At 43.3% G+C, this 24,760-nt stretch overlaps 1 long non-coding RNA gene across 2 annotated transcripts in view; it reads left to right on the forward strand.

Annotated features, from left to right (window-relative positions):
* LOC135330602 (uncharacterized) overlaps positions 1–24,760 on the forward strand; it is a 130,556-nt gene that overhangs the window by 95,896 nt on the left and 9,900 nt on the right. For both annotated transcript variants that reach the window (XR_010392567.1, XR_010392566.1), the window contains one exon: positions 9,050–10,411. This is a non-coding gene — a long non-coding RNA (uncharacterized LOC135330602). The remainder of the gene's footprint in view (positions 1–9,049; positions 10,412–24,760) is intronic.

Below are 24,760 nucleotides of genomic sequence, written 5' to 3' on the forward strand. Positions count from 1 at the left end.
GAACATGCTGGTGAACTCAAATCATGGCAATCAAATTATTTATTTTCTGTCAATAAAGTGATTGAGAAGCGATGTTCATTTTGGGGAAGATTTTATATTGGAAAGGTTTCATTGTTATTAGGCTATTATAGAAATGAAAACCATTATGTCATAAAGATGGGGATGGTACAGATTCTTAAAAGCAGGTAAGCACTTACTCTGAAATAAAAAAATGAACTGACCTAAATTAAAATTGTGAAGGTCAAGATGACGGTATGAAGGAAAGTGAGACAGATAAAAGGAGATCTAGATGTGAGAAAGAGGATGTGTGCGAGAGGGCCTAGTTAGATGAGGAAATGAAGGCCTCAAGAAAAAAACAATAAGAGGATTGATGAATTGGTGAGGGGGACTCTCAGAAAAGATATTGAAGGGAAAGAGAAACTGAAACAGTATTTAGAGAATGTAGGACATCTGTGATAGTTTTCTGACAATTATACAATGTTAAAAATGGCAAGTCATTGGCTGTTTTCTGCATTTGATATTTGGAGGAGATTCTGCATTTTGTCTCTCTCAACACACTTTTCTGCCTCCCTTGAACTAGCATGACTGTGTAATACTGTCACAAAACATCATTTTTAAGAAAACAAAGATTGAGGGAATTTTATTGTTGTAGGATTTTGTCCAGAAAGAGCCCAACATTGACCTAAGGCTGCTCCCAGTGAAGTCAATGGTAAAGTTCCCACTGACATTTCATTAGAGAACAGATGTAGTGTCACAGAGGCCTTTTGAAAACACTGCCCTCTGCATGCCAGACAAATCCAGAGCAAACGATACAAACCAGATCCTGCAGTTGAATTTGTTTTTGTCCCCATTTCTGGGCCAGATATGATAGGAAGAGTTTGCAACCAGGTGAAGAGTCTGAAGGTGGTGCTGGAGGTGGGTGGTGTATGTACTTTAGGACCTCAGAGGGAATTCTTCCAGCAGAAATGCAGAACAATCAAACTCTGATTTAAATGGAGCTGCCAAGCCATTTGGGGATGATTCATCCATCCTTCTGGTTTATTTGTCCCTATCTGTTAATTGGGGTTAATGTTCAAATCACCCTGAAGTAATCTTTTTTCACCTCTTGCTTTTTTGGTACTTCAGATATTAGATATCCATATCTCATTGAAGTCCACCAGGAAACTATTTTTTCATAGTAATTTTATCTGCATTATAAGGAGCAAGGTCTGTGAGGAGACTGCATATCTTTTAATAGGTCAGCTGATATTTTGATAAATTGCATTATAGTCTCATTTAGAGCAGTGTTTTCCAATGTTTCCCAATTTGTGTACCCCTACAAAATTTTTAACAGAGGTGCAGCATAGCACAAGCATACTGACAACTATTCTTCTCAACCACTTTTCACAGGTCTTATAGAAGTAGTTCACATATTGTCATGGAGCTGTAGGGCAGAGGATGATCATCACTAATTTAGAGGCTCTTTTAAGGCTTTTATCATTAGGCAATATGCAAGCCTTCTGGAAGAGACAGCCACTCTCCCAGGCAAGTGGCAAGTTAAAAAGGCAAGATCTGAGAGATGAAACACAGGCACCAAGGGTGAAATTACCTACAGCCCCTTTACCTTCTGGTTGCTTGAATTGTCTTTTTTTTTTTTTTTTTTTTTTTTTTTTTTTTTTCCTCACTAGTTTGCAAACAACAGTGCCACTAGTTTCTATTAATCAGTCAGTCCACCTCTATCATTACTTCCCGCTAGGGAGAAGGGTGAGACTAATCTGTGCATATTAAAAATAGCTCATGTTTTGTCAAAGCTTTTTTGTATGCAAGACATCTGCATGCTGTGTTTGAAGTTCTTTGGTGGGTAAACCTAGCTTCTCCCTTCCAGAATTGTCGGTGAAATACTTGAAAATATCTGAAGCAACATTTACAATTGAACGCATGAAAGGTGACCATAGGAGAGTTTGTCTGGCCGCTTGGCCATCCACAACACTACATTTGTCATTCAATGACTGGCAAATTGTGTCACATCTAAAAACTGTCCTCAGGCAAGAATGCAGTCTAACACGTCTGAATGTAACTAGGTCACCCTATAAATATATTCTGAATGGGGTCTTGATTTCCCTATTTGTCTAAATACTTACCTATCCCACATGAGTGTTGATGAGGACTCATCGATTTATGCTGATAGAATGCTTTTAAGATCTAAAACACTATACATGTTAGATATTACTGTCATAATGGATCAAATGCTTCAGATTTTGTGCATTAGCTGGCTTTGAACAGACATGAAAATGCCATGTATCCTGTTGTTAAGGGTACTATAGACATAGTTATGACAGTTTTTTGTTTGTAAATACTTGGAGGATGAATATATTGAAAACACAGTTCTATTTCCATTGCGTTTAGACTCTAAGGCAAACCCAAGTGCTCGGAGATGATCACCTTGTGTAACTACAAAAATCTGGGACTCCAGGTCCTAAAGTGGCTCCATTGCTTCACTTTGTATTATATGCAGTGAATTAAATGACAGGTATGTGCATTTCAGGGCACTGACTGGGCAATAGAATAGGGAAAAAAGTCACAGGTACTGTGTTCCTAGTGATCTGCTTGTTTAAGGTCTGATTCAAGAACTTTTATGGGGTAAGATGAAAAGCATTTGTCTTGGAGCAGTTGTAGCATGGACTTCTGCTCAAACATCAAGACATGCTGCTCTGTTAGGTTTCTAATTCTTTTATGCTTGCCTCCCCCCACCGCACATATTTCTGACTATTACTGCCCAGTTTTCTCATGGCTTAGTCCAGGAATTTTCAAGCCTGTTCATCTGCCACATGACTGAAGCCCTCCAAAATTTTCTAGTTCAAATACTTGGGATTGCAACAAACATGAAGCCAATGTCTTCTTTTGTTTTACTTCACATTTTCTTAGTCAGTACTGTTGGTTTCTTTTCCTGCTGTTGTCCGGACCCTCTGTCTCCTTTTTACACATTGGGCTCAGCAGCCTCAAGGTGCTGTGCAAGGCTGTGTTTTTCTCTCCAAAATTGCCATCAGTTGAGATCAGTAACTGCCTCCTCCAAAAAAGTCAAGATGCTATGTATTAGCTGTGTGACAGTATCTCCTTCCCATGTGAAATGACAGTGTTGCTCTGGCTGAGCTCTGGGCTTGCCAGGAGCCAGGAGACTGAGTGCTGCCTTTTCTCCTAAGAATCAGTGGCTCCCCACTTAAAGCCTCCTGCTGAATCCAGGATTTGCCCTGTGCCAGCTGTGGCATCCCTGCTGCAGGTTTCTTCCTGACATTGCACATCCCTTTGTTGGAGGTGTGAAGCTCCCCAGGCATTCTACATGGCACCGATCATTTGAGAACACTCCACAAATGGGCATCATGTTTAAGATCTACAGGACCCTATAGATAAGATTCTTTTGGCTGGTTTCTGTGGACTGTATTTCAGGCCTTTAGAGAGAAAAAAAAAGGTCCATCCATTTTTGAGAGGGGAGGTGTGTTTCATTTTTTTGTGTGTGGGGGGTTTGCTAGCTGTACATTTCCCCTTTAAGTCTTCAGGTTAGTACTTGCACGGGATGGGAAGCTTGAGATGAGATCTCATCCATGGTTATTCATTTTACAGTTCTATTAAAAAAATAACATGGGGGAATTTTCTAGATTCCATCCAATCCATAATAACTTTTGAAAAGTTAATTTGCTGCAGCTGCTTTATAACTTCTCCTAAGGCCACAACTCAACATGATTACACAACCGCAGTAACTTTTATGGCTGAGTGGAAACACTATCCTGGTTTTGTTGTTCTACAAAAGCCAATATTTGGTTTAAAGCTTCCCTTGGATTTTTAATCCACTTTGCTAGGAAATCTCACTTGCCACCAGTATTTTTAGAGACTTCACCTGCTTTTGTACCTGCCTCTTACCAGGTCTAATGCATATTGAAAAAAACTACAGTCTTCCTGGGTAAGTTTCTAAATGTGAAATATGTCATATTGGTATCTTCTATTAGTCTCTACTATGCAGGTCCTAATGGGGACTCAGCTTAGATACCCTGTTCCTTCTTCCTGATACCTCCGTTGTGTGTGAGAACAAAATGTCAAACACAATATCCAGCTGGCTATCCTCTGGGTATGCTAATAAAAGTTCTGCTTCTCCAATCAGCCAGGTTTGCCTGAGGAGTCTGTCAGCAAAAATAAAAAGGATATTGCTATTTAAATACCATACACTGTCTGCACATTGAAAATATTTTTACCATGGTAGCATACATGCCACTACCAATAAGGGTGTATTGTTGTTAAAAGTTGGCTGTTAAAATCCAGCCAGGACTAAAAATTGCCATAGAAAGTCTCGGCCTAGAAGGTATTTGTTTATTTTGAAGAGTTATTTAAAAAAGGGAATGAAAAATAACTAGTGGTTTTGGACTCCTACCTTGCACTTTTCTGTTTAAAAAGGTCTTAGATTATATTTTCTGGTGATTGGATGCTAACAGGAGGTTTATGTCCTGGGGAGGAGTGGGAATGAAAAACTAGCAGGCAAATTCTGGGGATCATTTTTAGGAAAAAACTCTAGTTTATTTTCAGATGAGAACAACTGTTAGACCTTTCTGCCCAACAAGTGTTGAGTTTTTCACTGTTGAAAATATAAAAGAGATATTCAATAACTATCCAAATCAAGTATAATTACAGAGGCATAATAAACATCAGTACAAACGATCATTTTTGCATTTCTCTATTTGGATAAGGCATTGGAACACTTCCAGCTAAAATAAGCTAAACCTCTGACGTGCCTGAAGAGATAGAAGAGTGCTCTTGGGTGCTCTTCATTCGTAGGTGGAAGTTATTGGCTCAGAGAGATGAATCGCCTCATATGGTCAGCCTTGTAAACTGAAGACAGGCACCTAAATTCATATGTAGATAAGGCAGAGAGACCCTGACAGCCGGAGAATACACTGCTCCCCTGCAATTTGATGGGAGGTTTAGCTGGCTGTGTAATGATGGTCATATAGGTGCTGAATCTGAGACAGATGGGCCAGAGATTTAAAAAAATGGATGCCTAAAATAGGGGTCCTAAATCTATACTTAGACAAATAAACAAACACCTGATTTTCAAGCTGCTGAGCACCCAGTGGCTTGGCCCCAGGTCTGAATACTTTGGCTTACGTGACTTGCCCAAAGCCACACAGGAAATCTGCTGCAATTCCAGGAATAGAGCAAAGATCCTGTGCTTTAACCACAAGTTGGCTATGTTTTATTTGTCAGCACTCATTCCCACAAGGAAACTAAACCAGGGATCTCACTGTGTCTAAAGTCAGCTGGGTTACCTACTGGTAATGGAGCTAAAAGAGTGCTGCTTGTTCTCTGAGCTACATGTGAGACCCCTGGACAGCCATTGGATGCTTTGAAAAGTCTGTCTCCTTAGGACATGCAGAATTAGATGTGAGGGTTAGAAGACAGCACATCCACTTCTGCATCATCTGCATCTCAGGCAGCTGCATGGGTTGAAACTGTGCAGGTGGGATGAGCCAGTGTGGATGTGGAGGGGAGAGGTAGGGAACATCTTTTAGTTTCTATAACAAGTTGCTTCTGGGGTATCCAGCAGAACAGAAGCTCCTCTCCCCAAAGCTGATCTTTTTTTCATTGCGAGCTGCTAGCACGCTTCTTCCAGCCATGTAAAGATGGGCAGTTAAAGGCTGCTTGTGCCAGTTCTGATCTTTGGGACCTCATTCCTGGCCCCTACCCACTGCTGCCCATACAGCTCAGGGCCAGCATCAGTTTCTGTGTTGCAATCACACCCGGCTCTGAATCTGCTTTCAAGTCCAGAATCGCCCCCCGCTGTCCACCCTGTTTGCATGCACGTGCCAGCTGAGGGGTAGCCAGGAGGACTTTTCTAATGCAGAAGAGTCTGAAGTTCAGTGGCTGTAGCCTGAGCCCAGGTTGTTCTTTCAGCGGGCTGCGCACGGGAAGGACAAAGCATACCATGTGCCAGATGTCCAGTAGGCAGCCCAAGCTTGGTTTCTCCAAGAACGACACAGATGAGTAAGTCACATAGTATGGATAAGGTGTGCTTTAAGCCTGCTTTTAAGTCCACCTTACTTTTCAGTGCAGGGATGATCTTAAGCTGCTTTTGGGAATTCTCCACATAACTGCCCGCATGCTACCAGGCTGAGAAGGCCAGATCATTTCAAGCATATTCAGTCCAGTTGAATCCTAGGCCCAGGACTAAACCGATGTAACAGCGTATTGGTGCTATATTGCCTTATTCTATCAGGGAATTGGATTCTTTTTTTTTTTTTTTTTTTTTTTTTGTAAAACAACTGATTGCTGCGTCTCCAATTGCATTTAACTACACTTCCCATAAAGACCAGAATGGGTTTCAAAATTTGTTATTTCATGCTGGAGTTTACGCACGTTAGCTTGGATTATTTTATAGGAAGCTGTTGTGCAGGTGAGAAGCTGCTGCAGGAAAAAGGCATTGAGCCATAGTTTTATAAAGAAAATGTTGAGGCTCCCTTCAGGGTATATGCATTTGCTATTCTATAATGCTAGACAGTGGTTTCCAAATGACGTCTTATGTAACTCCTGAGTCAAATAAGATAACAAGAAGCTCTGTGTTGCAGACAAATAGCCATAGCTGAAAGCTATCTGAACATTATACTTACATACTTGATGCTAACCCAGTAAGGACAATTACAAACTACAAAGTAGAAAATGTTTGAACATTCATTACCATATTTCTTCTATAATGGCAAACCACACATTCCTCTTATACAGATGCCAAATGTGAAGCAAAATGTTTCTTGAGTTATCCAAGTATAAGGACCATCTAAGTGATTTTCTTAATTGTTTTGATTGTTCGATGCTATCTGAACAGAATTTTTCTCTCATAAAAGGAAATACATTCAATGCAGGACTTTTCCACCCAGATTTCCATCCATAAATTGGAAATTTCTGTGTTTCCAAACATGGAACATTTCAGTCTAGATAGTAATACGAAGAGCCGGGGGAGAACTGTGACAAGTGGGTTATATTGAAAAGCCTATCCTGGTTTCAACAATAGGACTAATATCTTGATGCTTGCATTTAAAAAAAATGTGGATTTCCACATACTAACCATCTTTCATGAATTACTGCAGATCTGACAAATTCGAGTTATTGTGCTCCTCCTGGGAGATTTTTAAAGCCAGTTGTAACAACAGATTATATGAAACAGCTGGTCAAACAGAATGAGAAACCAGTCCATTGACATTTGATGAATTAATAAAAACAGGCACAATACAAATTTCAGCAATAGCTAGCAATTCTCCAGGAGAATAGGAACCAAAAAGAAAAGAGCAGGATTCAAATTACTGCAGCTGTTCTGGCCAACAGGTAGGGGGTAACTATTTCTTCACGGCTAAGGCTTGGAAAATGATTAAGAGACCCCCTAGGGAAAAAAGAAAGCATTCATTGGAACTTATACAGATGATAACACAAACACAGTGCTTACATTAAATAAGTTTCTGACTGTTCTTTTAAGGAAAAGCCAGTGAAAGAGAGAAAGGTTGTGCATGAGATTGTCTCCTAATTAAGGGACACAGAAGAATAGGCTTGAGCATCCTATAGAGAATGAGTAACCCTAAGGACCGCAGTGCTTTTTGCTGTTGCTTTTACAACTCCACTGGCAAGAGGAGGGCTTTGAGAATCAATGTATACAGCTATCTGAAGAAATGGAGAAATTGAGGTATTTCACAACAGCTATAGCATTGAACTTCACGGTACTAGCATTTTCTATAGAGGATCATAGGGAAGTTCCCATGCTGGATGCTTTCTTTACAGGGGAGAAACCTGAGGAACTATCCGAAGGTGAAAAGTCAGGAGAATGAACTGTACAAGCAATTGACAAAATTAATAGTAATGAGTTGCCAGAACTAGATGGCATTGACCCAAGAGTGCTAAAGGAACTCAAGTGAAACCATGCTTACAATGTCACCTACATCAGCCACAGCACCCAGTGGAATAAAGAACCACGAGGCATGTGGATAATGGTGATTTCTGAAAAGCTTCTGATGAGGTCATTCACCAAAAACTGTTAAAGAAACTAATGTGCCATTGGATAAAATGGAAACAGGGAAAAAACTGTAAGAAAAATTGTCAGATTTCTCAGTGGAAGCCCACCAGGCTTCCAGCTGAAAACTATGTTGTTCATCACACTTAACAGTCAACTGCAGTGAAATTCTGCACCTTTTTTGCACGAACAGTGTGAAAATTGTCTATTGCTTTACACAATAATTTGTGGTAGTCACATCTAAAATGAACTGCAAAGAGTCACAGAAGGACCTGACAATACTGCATTACCAAGTGATAAGATGGCACATGAAGTGCAATATTGACACATTCAAGCAAATACATATGGGAAAAAAAACTCACTCTACCTGTAAGCATAGTGGGGATCTAACTAAGGTACTCCAATTCAGACGACTGGTCTGGAGTCACTCCAAAAAATCAGCTCCACATTCTGTGATGGTCAGAATGAAAGGTAGCAATTATTAGAAAGGAATTAAAACAAAGCAAAAAAAAAAAAAACCACATTATGCCTCTGTACAAATCCATTCTGAGCAGTTGTGGTTACCACAGCTAGAAAAAGATAGAAGAGAGGGCAATAAAGCTGATGAAAAATATGGAATGGTATCTGTAGAAGAGACTAAATAGATTGGAAAGAGATAGACAGTAATATAGATCTATAAAACCATGAGGGGTAAGGAACAGGGAAGAATTACTCATTTTTCTTGTAATAAAAGAAGTAAGGAAAAGCTAATAAAAACCTGAGGCAGAGGTTTTAAAACCGAGCAATGGAAGCACTTTTAATGCAATGTGTAATTAAGTTGTGAAACTCTTCATCACAAGATGTTGTGGAGGCCAAAGGTTTAAATCAGTCAGAAGGCAGATTAGACAAATTCATAAAGGAGAGGTTCATTTGCAGCTATTAAATACTGCCTACAACTTCTAACCCAAACAGTAAATCACTGATTGCTAGAAATGCAGAAGGTATGTTATGGGAAAAGCCATGTTTGATGCCTTGTTTCCTATATTCTTTCCACAGATCTACCTCTGACTGCTGATGGATACAGCATACTGCTCAGACCCAGCAAAACATTTTCTATTCTGTGTGAGTTTGACTTGGTACAGAGGAGAAAAGTGGTCAGCATAAGACTGTCTTAGGAGGTGGTATCTTCCTTCTCCAGCCCTTGCAGACATCTATTCTGCCCTCAGTATAAATTACAGTAGCATGAAGGTATACACAACTGAAGCAGAAAATGAATGACTGTTTCAGCAACTGCAGGTAGTCCAAATCTCTACCTTTCTGGAGTATGTCCGGCTCCACATCACGGGGAGACCCTCTGGGAGAGGAATTCTGAATAGTGGGTCCTTCAGAAGAAGATTTGTTCACTATTCATGAACAAATGTTTTCAGCTGTCTCCTTTTGGGGAAGAGATTCATCCATCTCCACAGGCTGTGGATATCTAGTGGGGAGATGGATCTTGAACCCTCCCCGTGGGGCAACTCACTGCATGGCAGCTGAATAAGAAGCAGGGTCTGCATTTGAAAGGCAGGTGTTTGAAATGAAGGCCCAATTCAATCTCTGAGGTAAACCTGTTATTCTTGAGGACTCCACAATTATTTGAGCAGCAATGTACATGTCTGCAGGTTTTGGGGGGGGTGTCTCTTTTTGGTCAACTTAGAACAGGTAAACCTATGTCCATAACCTGTGTCGCTGCATATGTTGCAGGAGAGAACAGCTGCTCAGCCATATTTGACTTGCATGAAGTCAGCACGGAGTGAGCTGGAGCAATAATCACAATCCTTAACCAGTTTGGGTTAGACAAGATGAACATTGACTAAAGATTTATCTACTTTCCCGGAAAGACACCTGGAGGGCTTGCAAGTGGAGAGGGGACTGTAACTGAATCCCTCTGTTAGGACAGACATAGCTTGACATTGCTACTATGGGAGTAACCATCACGGTGAGGAGATTGGTGTTAAGACCTCACCAGAAGCCTAACTGCAGTGTGTATCTTTATTACGTTTAAAAGCTTCTGACAATACTTGTTCATGCTGTCATTTTTCCTTGCTTACAAGAAATGGTTGTGTCCACAAGGAGCTCAACATGAGCCTGAAGTAACATAGACTATTAGTTGCTGAATGCTAAAGGTTCCTTAAGGAATCACAATACAGAGGTCTAATGATGACCGAAGGTTTTGTGGGTTTTTTTTTCTGTGTGTTTCTGTTTTCTGCACCATTGGGGAGACCTGCTCCTAACTCTGGATGCATCCTTGTTCTCTGGCAGAGGCTTGTTATCACATGCTGGAACCCTATTACTGTGATGAGTCCCAGGGTTTAAGTGCATAAAGACTATGGACAAACACACTGGAATTTCTAGTAACTTGCTAAAGTTCATTTAAAGGTAAGAAGTGTTCAACTGATAATGTTGGAACATTTCTTCAGAATAGGCATTGTTTTTGCAATAGCAATCTGAGTTTCCCCACAGCCATTCAGTATGCCTAGCTCTGACCTAACATGATCCAGAGTATTGCATTGCCCAAGACCTTCTGAGGCATGAGACTCCACCAGTAGAAATCATTACAGACTCAGCTCAGTCCCCTGCAGTAAGGTACATTATCATCATTACCTAGACAGAAATAATAAGTAAAACAAAACAGAGAGCAGTACAGGACTTGACGCAATTAAACTTCAAACTCTTGGCTCTTTTGAACTCTGTCCTTCAACTCTTCTAGAAAGGAGTAATTTTCAGGAGTGACCTACAACAGTTTTGATCTGGTATCTCAGTGGAATATATAGCTCCATCTCCCACCAGCAAACACTCTGAATAATTTAGATATTCTACACCCACACAAGAAAAATTGTAAAGCCAAGTTTTCAATGGATCTTGCATATACTTCTTTTTTGGGGGGAAATGTGATTTATATTTTTTAGTTAATGTAACAGATATATAAATCTTTTTACTGAGGCCTTCCTTAGAAAAATCTTACCATACCAAATGTGACTGATCTACTGTGCCTGTTTGACGGAACTCCTTTGTGATGCTGATCATTTCCCAGCCTAGATTTATCTATTTAGGATAGAAAACTGTTTCTGGAATCTGAACTCAGTTAACAATAAACACTCCACTGAAAGATCCACAATACTTTTTGCAACAGGCAAAAGCCCAGTAATTCTCGGCTGTTCAAAATGTGTAAGAATGTGTAAGAAAATGCTGCATAAAGGTTTTGGATGAAAACCTAAGTATTCAGTTATCAGGCAGAATGTCAATCAAGGATTTTCCACTGGGGACTATGCTAAGCTGTTTGGCTGGTTTACTGAATAGTAGTCAAATATTTCAGGCCTTGAGCCTTTTCTAAAGTTATTTTAACAGATTAAATAGGAATCAGGGAAGCTATTAATTTTTCAGTCATATGATCTTATATTTACTCTTGTAATCAAATCACATTTCCACCCCCTCAGTTTTACTAAAGAAATGTGAATCTCGTACTCTGCCTACAGTTCAAAAAAAAAATTAAATTACTGTGAGTTTACTTTATATGGAATTGCTTAATCAGAATGCAGAGTTCCACTAATCATATTTAAATATAGTCACTGTAAGCCAAATATTGACCTTAGGTTAAAAGATTTTTATGGCTTACTTAATGGAGACCCATTTATAGAGCACCACAAAGAATTCTAAATCATGTAGATGCAGGGAAAAATGAGATGGTTAGAAATGCAGCAATGAAGTGGCACAGCCATTGTCATGCTTTGGAAATGGTATTTTTTTAAATTGTACCATCTGTATAGAGTCACTGTGGGTCTAATAAAAATAATGGGAAACAAGCAGGAAAAGAATGACATTTGGCTCCACGACTGTAGAGGTACCAAAAATGCAAATATAAAGCGCAATCCATATGTACCTCAGACCTCTACATTTTGAATACAATCTTCTAACCATCAACAAGAGGTAGATGTGGGAATGTAAAAATGTGTGTGTGGAGATGTCTGCCAGTCTTGGTCTTCTAATTTTTCTTTTCTTGTGAGAGCAAACAGAGTCCAGGAAGATTCTCAAAGGCACAAACAGATGTTTAGCTGCCTAGCTACCAAGAAAATGAGAGGGAATTAAGCATCTGCCTGGCCACCCTAACGTTGAAAAACTCCCGTGAAGATGCTAGCATATCATGGCTGCCAGTGTTTTGATCACACGTTTTATCTAACCTTGCTAATTGTAGGTGCAGCATTGGTATAATTTAAATTATATGGTAGGTAGAACTGTAGTGACCGCTGGTATTCATAAGTAAAGCTGTAGTAAAGAATGATTCAGGTGAGACTGATCAGCACATACAACCTTGCTGGATGCCTGGACTGGTCACTAACACCTGGTTTAATATCCCATAGGCCAATTTGGCTAGTCCTGCAACTCCAGCTCTTACTTCCTGGGCCAGTTGTATCCTTAGGAGTGCCTGGCTTAACCTATGAGGGTAAGGCAAGGCAGAAATTTTACAAGAGGTCTCAAGTAATACATCTACGGAGGGAAGCTAAGGTGTGGAGATGATTGCAAACATGGGAGGAGGTGAATCAGCTGAAGGCAGCTGGGATGGCTGGGGGATGCAGAAGATGGATCAGATTAAGGCTTTAAACTATAGCCTGCTTCACAAGTGCGCACACACTTATCACAGATACGGTGTGTACTTACTGGGTGTTGGCATGCGTGTGTGTGAGATAAGGTGAGGGAAGGCACAGTAGCACAAAGATATTGGGAAGCTTGGCTTTGCTCAGCACAAGTGTCTCCTGTAGCAAAGGCAGGGGACTGTTCTCCTGGTGTCTTTCAGCAGATACAGCTTTTATATGACCTGACCACCCTAATGCCTTACCCAGATGGTTAATGAAAAAGAGGCCAAGGAAGGGAATGGTCTGTCCCTCATGTTTGCCTATAGCAGGCTGGGCTTCTGTGTTTGCAGGGAGGTGAGATTGTACACGTGGCATGGGGCCAACCCAACCCCCTGAGTGCTGCATATGCTCACCCATGTGACAGCACTGTCTGCGTTCACCTTCTTCTCAGCTGGGGGGCGGGTCACCTTATGGCAAGGCCTGGGATGGTGCAGAAAAGGGGGCAGCTGCAAACCTAGCTGATGTGACCTATCAGAGAGTACTCCTATTGAAAGCTAGCTAGCTTGAACTAGGCAGACTCAGTCCTCTCACATAGTGGTTTTCTTATGATGGCCTTATTTTCATTGCTTTTCTTTATGATTACCTGTATAAGTATTTCTCTGGACTTCAGCGATAGGCAATTGGCAGCATAAGTCACTGCATCAGAAGCAGGGTCTATATTTTTATTTCCTATCTACCAGAAGGACACCCATTATAATCTTAAGGCTCACACACTTCTACATGCAGTTTTTACAATAAATGTAGACACTTATAAAAACCGAGCTTTCCTTGCCTTGTAATCTGTCTGCAACAATGAACTCCTTCCCTGGATCTCTTCTGTTTTCATTTTGCTCTGATTTTAATGCTCTCTGAGTCTTGTTTAGTTAACATTTCTGAGAATTGGAGGCAGAGGTGGGTTGGCATTTTCTTGGGCTTAGAAATGGCTGAGCTAACCAGTGAGTGAATGTGGGCCAGATAGCCTCAGAAGAACTTTAGTGTTGATGCGCCAAAGTCGATCTGCTGCAACTCAGAAGTCCCCTGCAGCTCAGCTCACAGGAAACTAGCATTTAAATTCTCATCTCGGTTCAGACAAATCATTATAAACTGTGTTAGCTCTTCACCGTTTTATCTTTCAGTGCAGTAGCCAACAACTTTTCTAGGTTCAGACTTGCTCCTCAGGGAAGCTCATGCTGCAGCAGCAAAGCTAAGTGCAAATGCTCTGTCAATCTGTCTGTCTGTCTCTCCAGTCCTAAACCCAAGATATTTATATCCTGCACCTCACCAAAGCAGAGCACTGTGCTGAATTTCATGGATCCCACAGACTTGCATATATGTGAATAGGCAGAATTTGGCCTTGACCAACATACTGTGAAGCTGAATCAGCCCTTTTTTCCTTCCAGTCCTGTACAAGTTTGTCCACAGGGATGGCTCCCACTGTTCTCCTCCTCATCCAGCCAACAAGACTTTCTTGATGCCTTGGGATGCTATCCACTTACGGAAAAAAGGGGCCAAGTGCCTTGCGGGGCTTGGGGAATGCAAATATGTAGTTGGCAGGTAGTCAGCACAGAGGATCTTGGGTCCGAGAGAAGGAGAAGGTGAGAGAGAGACACATTGTGTATGATCCTGGATTCTCTTATGTATGGCCAGTCTGTCCACTGACCTGAAGGGCAGTGACCTGCTAGAACCACACTCAGCTGTGAGAGAAGATCCCCTTGGCCTTTGCAGGGGAAAACAACCACATCTTAAACCCAGGTGAAGACTAGGGGAGAAAATGTCAGACACTCCCAGCCAGCATCCCCCCTGCTGTGCTCTGGGAAGCAGAGATGCCACCACTAAAATGGCAGGCATCCAGGATGAAGGGAGCAGCAGCAACCCTGAAAGAAAAGACTTGTAAAAACTTGTGAATGTGAGTAAATGTGATAAATGAGAGTGATTAGTGCAAGGGTGTGCGGTTAGGCCAGAAAACCTTGGGGTGAGGTGCTGAAAGAAATAAAGAGGGAAAATACACCCTCTGTGCCCGTAAGGGGGAAAGGTCTTAAAAGGAGAGCAGACTGGAGACAAGTCTCAAATCCCCAGGGAAGGGAAGGAGCGAAAATGGGCAACTCCAAAGGAGGATCAGCAAGTGACCCTTTTCTTGTGCCCTGTATGTCCTATCCTTCTGCTACTACTAGTCCCAGGCCTGCAGTGACTTGTGCCACCACCGCACAATGGAATTCTTCCTGTGCAGGTCCCTCAATAAAATCAGAAATACAGGAAAGTGAGGGCAGGGGAATTAGTGAGATGATGGAGAGAGAAAGGGATCCCTCAGACTTCCCACAGACTCCCAAACCTCTCCTGGTTCCCCAAAACCTCACCAGTCCCCCAGCTCCTATTATTGTTCTCTTCCTTGAGGTGGTGGCATGTGGTTTGAACAGTTACACTGATGAAAGTCTAGAGCCACCTCAAGGGACTACAGCATGGGCTGAGAGTGTGTCTGGATAGGTGGGTAGCTGGGACAAGACTTCTGGGTTAGCAGATCTCTCGCCATAGGCACATATGGAAACCAAAATCAGAACAACAGAGCAGCTGAGAAAGGGAATGGGAAACATAAGGCTCTGCATGGACCCAGAAATAAATAGCTATGAAATAAATGTGAGGGGAGGAGACAAAGAGGCATCTTCATCCTTTCCTATCCAGGAACAAGTGATAGTGGGAAGCCACTTCCTCACTCAGCCACCTCATTAGCAATGGTGGGGGGGCTCCTTAATTCTCGGACTGGGGGAGACACAAGACAAGCTGACTGTACAGTACCCGTAAGCCTGATGCCTAGCCCTGTGAAAGTGACAGGAAGCAGCCTACCAGGGTGGGAAATGATGCACAGCCTCTCCCTCTGTCAGGAAGAAGTTGGAGAGCTCAGCACTGCACGGGACAGAGGGACCCTCTGTGGGGCCGGGTTCAAAGTCTGATGGCTTTTGGGACCCATGAAGTGCAGAGGAAAATTACAAAAATAGGTAAAATAGGAAGAAAGAGCTGTAAGGGGCAGAGTAAGAAGGACAGAAGATCATCCAGATCTCAAAGAATACTGACATCCCATTTGTCTGATAAAGACGGTTGGGACCAGTAGCAAAATGGGGAATTCTCTGCTCTGAAGACCCTGCAAAATGTTAGGAGCACACTGCCATTGTCCTCATACAGCCTGTAAAGTTTCTGCTCCCAGGAATATGAGATTTTTGGGACCATGGAAGGCTCAGGTAGGGACAGTCCTTTCATGTTTTTATGTGGTTTTCTGTTTCATAACTGGTTCTCTTGATTTATTTGCTCCCATGCTTCTCCTCCTGTCTCTCTTTTTTTTGCTCTAGTACCATGCACATTCTCATTTTCCTTCCTGGGCTCAGATTCTGCTGTCTCCTCAGAGGTCAGAGTCCAGGTTCCTGTAACAAGTGTGGTCATTTTAACAGGGTACGTTGACTCTGGTCTTGCTGAAACTGTCAAGAAATCGTTTTGAAATGCCACCGAGTTTCATTCAGATGCCAGCAGACTTTAGCCTACTGTCACAGCTTTCTTTTCTGTCAAAGTTTTTCCTGCATTCAGACAAGGAACAAAAGTTAGTAATGGTGACATGCTAGTTGGTAACAGTAACAATCAGGACATTGTCTGTTAGATGTAGCCAGTGTCCTCACTTCCACCAGAAAGCAGCACTAGGATCCATTTGATCACATGCAGATATTGACAATGTACGCATTTATAGCAGGACTAGTCACCCTGTGTATCCTTCATAGTCAATAAAGACAAGCAAGCACTTGCAGGGCATGTTTCATCTTATCCTAAATCAATCATTTACTTTAGGCCAGATGAGTCACACCCTAAAAACACTTGTTCCTCTCTTGCCTAGGGCGAGCCGGTTAATGCAGGTGTCCATGTTGTACTTAGCTAAAGCTAATAGGTTTGATCTCCCCTTGTCACTGTCTCAAGTATAAGCCCAAAATGGTCAGCTCCAAATATTTCTTTGACTACTGATCATAAGGCAGTTCATGCTGTGAAGTTAAAAACATTGCAAAGTAGGAAAGGACAACAAGCAGCAGAGCCAGGAGTGCTCAGCCCAAGCGAATAAGGAAAGAGTTATTCAGCTCAACTGCGCACCTAAAAGGGATTTGCATTTTGGATCAGCATTTTCACCAGTGCTTATGGATCTCTGCAGCCCCTCTTTCCTGTTCCTTTCCCCTCCAGTGAAGGAGTGTGTATATAGAAGGGCAAAACTAACAAAATGCTGTGAATATGGTTTAAAAAAAAAGAGACATCAAGCAGACTGTTGCCAGGAAGAGAGAGCATTTGTTAGAAAGGTGGAATGGGGTGCACTTACTTCTCCTCATCCAACATCTTCTCCTGGAAGTGCCATCCCTGTGGGTCTCATTAAGGACCTTGACTCAGAGGTACAGTAGTCTTTCTTTTAAACTTTTCAGTTCTGCCTCATATAGTAGGGTAATTTTATCTTAACATTGGCAGCAATCTACAGAGTTCCCTATGGAATATCTTGAAGCTACACAAACAGAAATCCTAGAGAAACAATATTTAGTTTTCGAAGACAATTGAAATATTTTTAAGACCAACCACTGTTTTGGCCCAAAGTACGCACTTTCTGCATGGCAATCTCCAATTTGTACCAGATGCAAAGGCAAAGATATTTACTACACATACCCCAAACTGCACAAATTCCTTTGTCTTTGTGTTCACTTAACCTCAACTTCCATTCCACATAACTTACTTCACCTCAACTATGTTTCTTGGAATAACATTGAATTTTGGTCAGTTCATTATTGGCTTTGTTTGTCTTTGGTGCACTGTGCGTTACAGTGTTGGCTTGAAACATGAAATACTGCAGAGAAGGACTCCAATATGGTAATGCAATTATTTGCATACTATTGCAGGAATAGTTTCCATTATGGCCCCCTATTTTTCACACTCTCCTAACTTTCCAAAACATTCACCTTTAGAGATGGAGTTTTCCATGCTTGGTGCTTGCCTGGAGGTTATTTTGCCTATGTGAGTGGAAGTTTTAGTAAAAGCCTTCTAGTCACTTTTACATTATGGGAGAGTGGAAAAAAACCCTACATTTTTCCGGCTTGGGAAGAAGAATGTCTAACCACACTCTAAGAAGGGCAACAGTAAATCTGCTGAGGGTTGAAATTTGACAGGCACAATCAGTTGGAAGCCCAGATGTCCTATGTTACGGACCCTGCTTTGTGAGCTGATTTCTATGGATCCTGGTATCTGTAGGGGACCATTTGTGTTCAATAGCCTGCAAGATCAGAGCATAAATGACCCCAACTGCTAACAACTAACTTCTGTCCCTTCTTTCCCAGTGAGCACAAAATTAGGAGCTGTATTAACAACTCTGTCCCCAAGAGTCCGGAAATGCTAAAGGTAAATTTCCGACAGAGTTAACTCAGTCTCTTGGAATGTGTTTAATAAGTTTGTGTGTAAAGGAGTTGTTCTTCCAGTTAAACAAGGGGATGAAGAGAACTGACTGGCATTAAAAGAGCTGGTATCTTTTTTCTGTCATTTCTTTTTGTTTTCCTGCTTAAAACATCTACCTGACCTGTGTGAAAGCCTTGGAGCTAACCTATCGAAGCTTATGAACCCTACATGAAGTCTAGGAAGTGAGGCAATTATTGTATGACTGTATCTGGTTATTGGATTATTACCTGCTTGAATAAGTTGCCTTAGTTTAATAGCCAAGCTGTTAAGCAAAAAAAGAAGGGAAGAAACACAATAGTTCCAGAAGAGCAAATTCTTAGCTGACATATCAGGATTTCTTAAGAAATAATGCTGGAGCTACAAGCTGTAAAGAAGGTACTTCTAGGCAATGTGCAAGTCAAAAAATGGGGAGATTCATCGCCAGTAACAAGCTCTCCCAATATTGAAAGGGCAAGTCGCGGTCACAGAGACCTCACTGATAGACAATGCTTGGGAGGCTGAAGAAGCTTGGCTTGCTAAGGACCCAGAAGGATTACAAGTTTTGGGTGAGATAAAGTAGCTGGTTTATTCATGACTTTGGGGAGACAGACACAGATGGAGACTGAAGATTTAAAATTCTCTCTTGTGTTTCTACTGCTGAGAAGACACTTTCAGGTTGCCTGCATTAATGAACAAGCATAAGTAATTAATCATAAACTAGTAGCTTCCAGCTATAATGGAAGAGCTAAGAAGTTGTAGCTGGGAAAGGCCCCAAATTCCAGCTCCAATAAGGTCAAGGTAGGAGGCTTGACACTAGGAATGTGCTCAGTGAGATCAGAGAGGAGCAGGGGTGGAGGTAGTCCTGCAGCCATGAACTCATGTGCTTTCAGTAAGATTAAGTAACTGCAGCAGTAATTCCAGATCAGGAGCAGTGAATGAACAAAATGTGTCTCTGGTAATAGACATGCTGCTCTTTATGGTATTGCAGCAAAGGGCTGGAACACCCCTTCTACCTCTATGTATGATGATCCATAGTGCATGGCATTTCTCATGTAAATGGCTGCAGCATTTCAGACAGGACCCACTTAATATCTGTCCTCAACCATGACCCATTAGCCCCATGCAAACCCTTTTTGGCTCACCCTGCTTGAGTGAGAAGCTGGACTAGATGGCCTCCCTTCTAACCTGAATTATCCTATAATCCCCTGACCACATTGCACAGCCGGCCTATGGTCTGTCTGCATCCACTCTGATTTTGCCATGCAGCTCAGTAAGGAGAGCGATGCTGCCACATCCATGTGGTACAGCAGCTCACTGCGTCCTGGCCAGTGTCACTGTGGAAGTCAGCAGGACCATGCACTGGCTAGATTATTCTGTTCTTGCTGTCCAGGACATGGTAAAGCATCTCCCCCATCTTGAGGTCATGGGCAGAATGCATATTGCCCTATCCTGTCCCCAAACTGTGGCAATCACAAAAGGCCGTTTTACCACGGTCTTTGTGATCACTGCAGGTGGTCCTTGTGCACCCAGGTCAGAAGCACCATCTGTGCATGTTGTGCATTCCACTTCTTGGAAGTCCTCCATCTGCCTCCTGTGACAAATGTTTACTCTCTCAACTGTTGACACAAGATATCAGTCCCCACAATGTGATAATCTCCACTTTCATCTTTATCAGTGCTGTTTGATCCTCTGCAGCCTCTACCCAGATGACCATGGGGAGTTCAGTCACATCCAGAGTTTCTGCCCACTCTGCCAAACATGTCTCCGGGTACCTGCAGGCTGCCTGGGAGATCACCTGAACGCTGATATGGGGAGTACTGCTTGAGACTGCCAGGCCTGCTGGGATGACTGCCAGCTACGACAGGGCAGCTGTGGCTGCTTTCAGCCTCCGTGAGTCCAGTCAGGTTGTGCTATTCCAGAGGGCCCTCACCCAACCAGGCGGACAGCCAAGAACATCCTGCCCTGGCCCCCTACCCCTGCACAGCTTGGCTCCCCGCGTGCAGGCATGGCTTGCACCCTGTGGGGGTGGAGGGAGGGAGGTGGGAGAGCCGTGGCCTAGGCCAGGGGCCAGCGCTCAGCAGCTTCCCCACCCACATGCTGGTTCTCAAGACCTGCCTGCATGATGCCACCCACATACTTCCTGAGCCTTCATCTTCTCTGCTCCCAGCTCCTCTGGCTTTGGTGCCATGTCTATCCTCACTCATTGTCTTCTCCCTGGCGCCTTTCCTAGGCGCGAGCCACGGGGCACCTTCTCACCAGCCTGCCTGGGGGAAGCAGGGGTCCGGCTCACTCAAAGATAGGGATGGGACACAGCGAGGACACTTTGCCCACAGGGTGAGGCACCAAGGGACAAAGGTAAGGGCCCTCCCACAGGTCAACAAGTCCAGAGAAAGGCACATGTTGTAAAAATACTTTCTGGTTGTCAAGTGTAAAGTCTTTTCCTGTGGTCAAGCGCCAGCAAACTACATTGGCCTCACACAGAGAAGCTTCTGGCCAGAAGTCGTTCCTGAAAGCCAGCGCACATTATACAGTACTCCAGGGACTGTCAGCTCCGTGGAGAGAACAAAACACCAGGGAAAATGTACAAGCTGATCAAGCTGATCAGCCCTCTTCCCCCTCTACCTCCCCTTAAGCTGGTGACTAGCTCATATCAGTGAGAAACTTCAGCTCCAAGTATTTTAATCTAGGCTCTTCTTGCTTGATTCAGGGAGGGGGAAGGTGAAGGCAAGACAGCAGAGGCAGGCTTGCCATAGAGATTCCCCTTTCACCCCCCTTATACGTCTTGCTTAACAAGAAGGGGCCAAAGCAGTTCTGATTAGGCACCAGAAAAAAAAAAAAAAAAGCCCCTCGTAGATCACTGGGGCTATTTGCAATCTCTGAATCCATTCATATTCATTGTACCCAGAAGAGATGGATCATGATACTGAGCAGAAGGCAGGGAACGTAATCACAAGCCACATAGTAGCCTGGCCTTCCTTTTAAAACAAAATAAAAGTTAGGCCTAACAACCCTCTGCTTTCTATTCATGGCAGTGAATCCAGGCTAAAGGCTATTTGCCCTTTTCCTCGTTGAACTGTCTGTGATATCAGATCCTGTAAAAGAAGGTGCACAAGGCATCTCTCCAAACCAATCGATAAATGAAGAAGACCAAGATAAAAACGGAGCAGAAGCAGTGCCCCATGGCCTTCAGTCATCCTGCTGGGCCCATTTCAAGGAGCCCCTTCACCTTGATGGTCTAATTGCCTCCAGGTTAAGTGTCAAGCCTTGATGTTGAGGACATACGGTTGAGCCTCTTCCCACCTGAACTGGCTGACTTCCTGGAGCTGTATGTATGGGCCCTCAGACAGCATGCCGATGGACCGACCTGATCAAAGCAGAAATAGGCTGATCTGTGCAGGAGTGAGATGACTTAGAAGAAGTAATACTGTTAGAGCTAGTCGCTGGGGTCTGCTACGTATCTTCCACCATGAAGGACTTCCAGTGCAGCTATTCATCCTGTGGCAGGCATTTTCTATGATACCAGTCCTACAGCTCCTTGTGATCACTGTGCAGGCTCTCTCGCTGCACAGGTACTACTTCACCTCAGTACCAGTGAGCAGAGTTCCTCCGCATCTCAAACCTTGATGCACATGGATTGTCCAAAATGAGGAGGTTGTGCCACTGGTGGTGAACTGTACTGTGTATCCCGCCCATGTAGGGTTGGGGAGCCTAGCATACACCTGATTCATACGAAGGGTGTTGCTAGGCAGCTATGGTTTTCCTGAGTAACAGACTTTTCCACTAGGAGGGCACATACAGGGCAGCAAGCCATGATTTGCTATGTGTCTAAGCCAAAGTCCTGTGTAGTAAAGGGAGCTTGTCCCAGGGGCTTGTCCTCCAGCTTTGCACTTGTGCAGCTAGTGCTGCAGTGCTGTTCCCCATAGCTCTCTCTTGGGCTCCTCCACCTTGTTCCATCAACATCAAATTATGTGGCTCAAAACCAGACTTCCTGGTTCCCTTCTTTTGCTGCTTAGGTCATATTTTGGGGAGTCATTCTGGGGAATAGGGGAGTTTACAATAAGTTATTCTGGAGCAACAACGATGTCAGCATCATCCGAGGATTAGTTGGTGGAAAAGCCCTTGATGCTGAATGAGCTGGTGGAAGGGTTGGTGGGGTGAGCTTGGTAGGTGGAAGCATGACAAGCCTTCTGGGTGCATGACTGGGATAGGGTAGGCAGTCTGGCTTTAAGGGCAAAGAGCTTGCTGTCAGGATACAATGACCCTAGCCAAAGAGTGACTGTTGCTGCCAGGCTTATGGTGAGACTGTAGCCAGATGAGGCCATTGTCACATGGATGTGTCACTACTACCATCCTCTCTGAGAGCTGCAAATTGTCCTTCAAATCTACATCCTCCTGGTGGGTGATTCTTCTTTCATCCAAGGGCTTTCCTTGCCTGAAAGGCTTGCATGAAAGTCAACAGACTACCTGAAAGGCTACATACTTGAGACTGAAATATCTTTCCCCATCTCAAGTGGTTGTTCCCGCTCTTGGCTTTGAAGTCCTCCTTTAACTTTTTCACCTTTGCCCAGCATGGCTCTCCAATCTGCATTTACCCCAGTGGCCAGTCTGTCCAGGGATCTCTGCATACCTACAGCTGTTGCAGGTCCTCACTGTGAAATCATGGCCCTGCACATATTTCTTCTTCCCACCCCTCCAACCCCTCTGCCCCGGTTAGTGACGACTGTGTGAGCCTTATCTGGCTTCAGACAAGTAGCTCCCACCATTCAGTGTTCAAGTGTTTGGCATGCCTGGCTGCAGAGATGTAGATTAGAGTGTTTTGCTGGCAGTGCCCAGCTTCTGAAGAGACATGTTGTGTTTGAAGGGACAAGAGAGGGGGACCAGGCACCATGGCCTGTGTTGCTGGTGCTCAGAGAGTCTGGCCTCAAGGGAGCTTCAGGGGCAGGTGAACAGGGCAGAACAGGCACAGATTGGAGGCACAGATAAGAGCTGACTCACTCAAATCCCTCAGCCAGGGAGACTTTATGTTTAAGGGGAGAGAGAAAACAAAAACCCATACTGTCGCCTTATCACAGGCTTGAGATTGTGGTCCAGTGGAGTGAGACTGGATGGACAGAAGCCTAATCTGGCTCAGGTCTGCTATTTGCCTGTTGGGTGGTCTTGGCATTCTGCTTGCTTTTCCGTCTGTGAAATGGGGCTAAGTGGTGCTTACCTTTGTTTTCAAGACCTTTCAGGTCTCAGCATGAAATGTATTATGTAAACGAGGAAGGTTCTCAGTTTTATTTCTTAGCAATGAACACCAGACCTTGAATTTTGACCTTTCCATGTTGTTTGTTTTTTTTTTACGAGTATCCATACTTGCTTCACCAGGCCTGAACTAAGTGGACTGGTAGCAATTGAAGGTCAGGATTATTTTCCTGCCAGCTCTAACCATATAACTAGGGGTTTCAGCAGTGCTGGAGGGGGGTATATTTATGGGCATGCAGATGAGCCACCATTTGGAAGCATTTCTGTTGGTATGTGGAGGGATGGAAGTACAGCTCTGTGGGGACACGGTGTGGTCGCTCCTGAAAACGGCACCTGATCTGCATGAAATGAACCTCTGGCTTTCTCTTTAGCTATATATAGGCATAGTGCAAGACCGAAGATGAATTTGCATGTCATAATAGTAGAGTAAATATAATTGCCAACTTGTAAAGTTACCTAGCTGTTGGCTCCTGCCTTTTGGTTGGCCAAACTTTGACACTGACCAGCTTGCAAAGATGAAAAATATTGACTGTCTTCTGCACTTTGACTCCTGATGACTTTGCACTCGATCTTCTTGGCCAGATTCAGTGGAGATGCTAAGTGTATCTCAGCCAGTGTAAATCATGCCTCCTTCTGTCTTGCTCCATTTGTAAATGATACCAACCTAGACACTGTGTTTGCCTCTACAACAACTGCACATGGATAGGCTTTCTCTGGGAATTTTAATCTAACTGGGAAAGTTATTTCCATGCAAACTGCCCCCCTCAATACAGTTCAATGTGCCCACTAGGCTGTACAGCCTGTGAAGAAGTCTGTCTGAGCCTACACTGCTATAGCTATCCCTGCTACCTAAATTTCAGGTTTAACCTTCCTTGGAACTTTTCCAGCAGTAATTTAGACTACCCTAGATTCAAGTCCTGTCTTTGATAGGTAACTCCTACATAGATAATATATACATCAAATCTGAAGCTGAAAAACTGAAAGACCCTGATCCCTCATTTCCCACAGCTTATCATCTAGCTGGAGGGATGTGCAGGAGGTACTGTTAACTCAACTGGGCCAAGCCCAGACTTCTCCTTGTCTGGCGTGGGTGCTACTATCCTGATTTCTGAATTAAAGTCCTCCCTTCCTAAGGAGGAACATGGCTTTGATGTCCATGAGCTAACCTCTGGATTATCCCTTCTCTGAACTTGTTCATATATGCACCCAAGAGATCCCGTTAAACTTTCTGCTGCAGCCAGCAGTAGCGGCAGAGGGAGGGTGCTGTGCTGAACCATGCAGTAATACCCTCTCTGTGGACTGGATCCATAACCATGACAGCTGACTGAAGAAACAGCAACAAAGCAAGGAACTCACCAACCTGTCAAAACCTAAGGGTTTTCGGTTTGGATGAGATTTTGACTCACCCATCTCACAACTCCTCAGTAGCCCAGGCACCATA

The sequence above is a fragment of the Dromaius novaehollandiae genome, chromosome 1 (genome assembly GCF_036370855.1).
Source record: "Dromaius novaehollandiae isolate bDroNov1 chromosome 1, bDroNov1.hap1, whole genome shotgun sequence".
Taxonomy (NCBI): Eukaryota; Metazoa; Chordata; class Aves; order Casuariiformes; family Dromaiidae; genus Dromaius; species Dromaius novaehollandiae.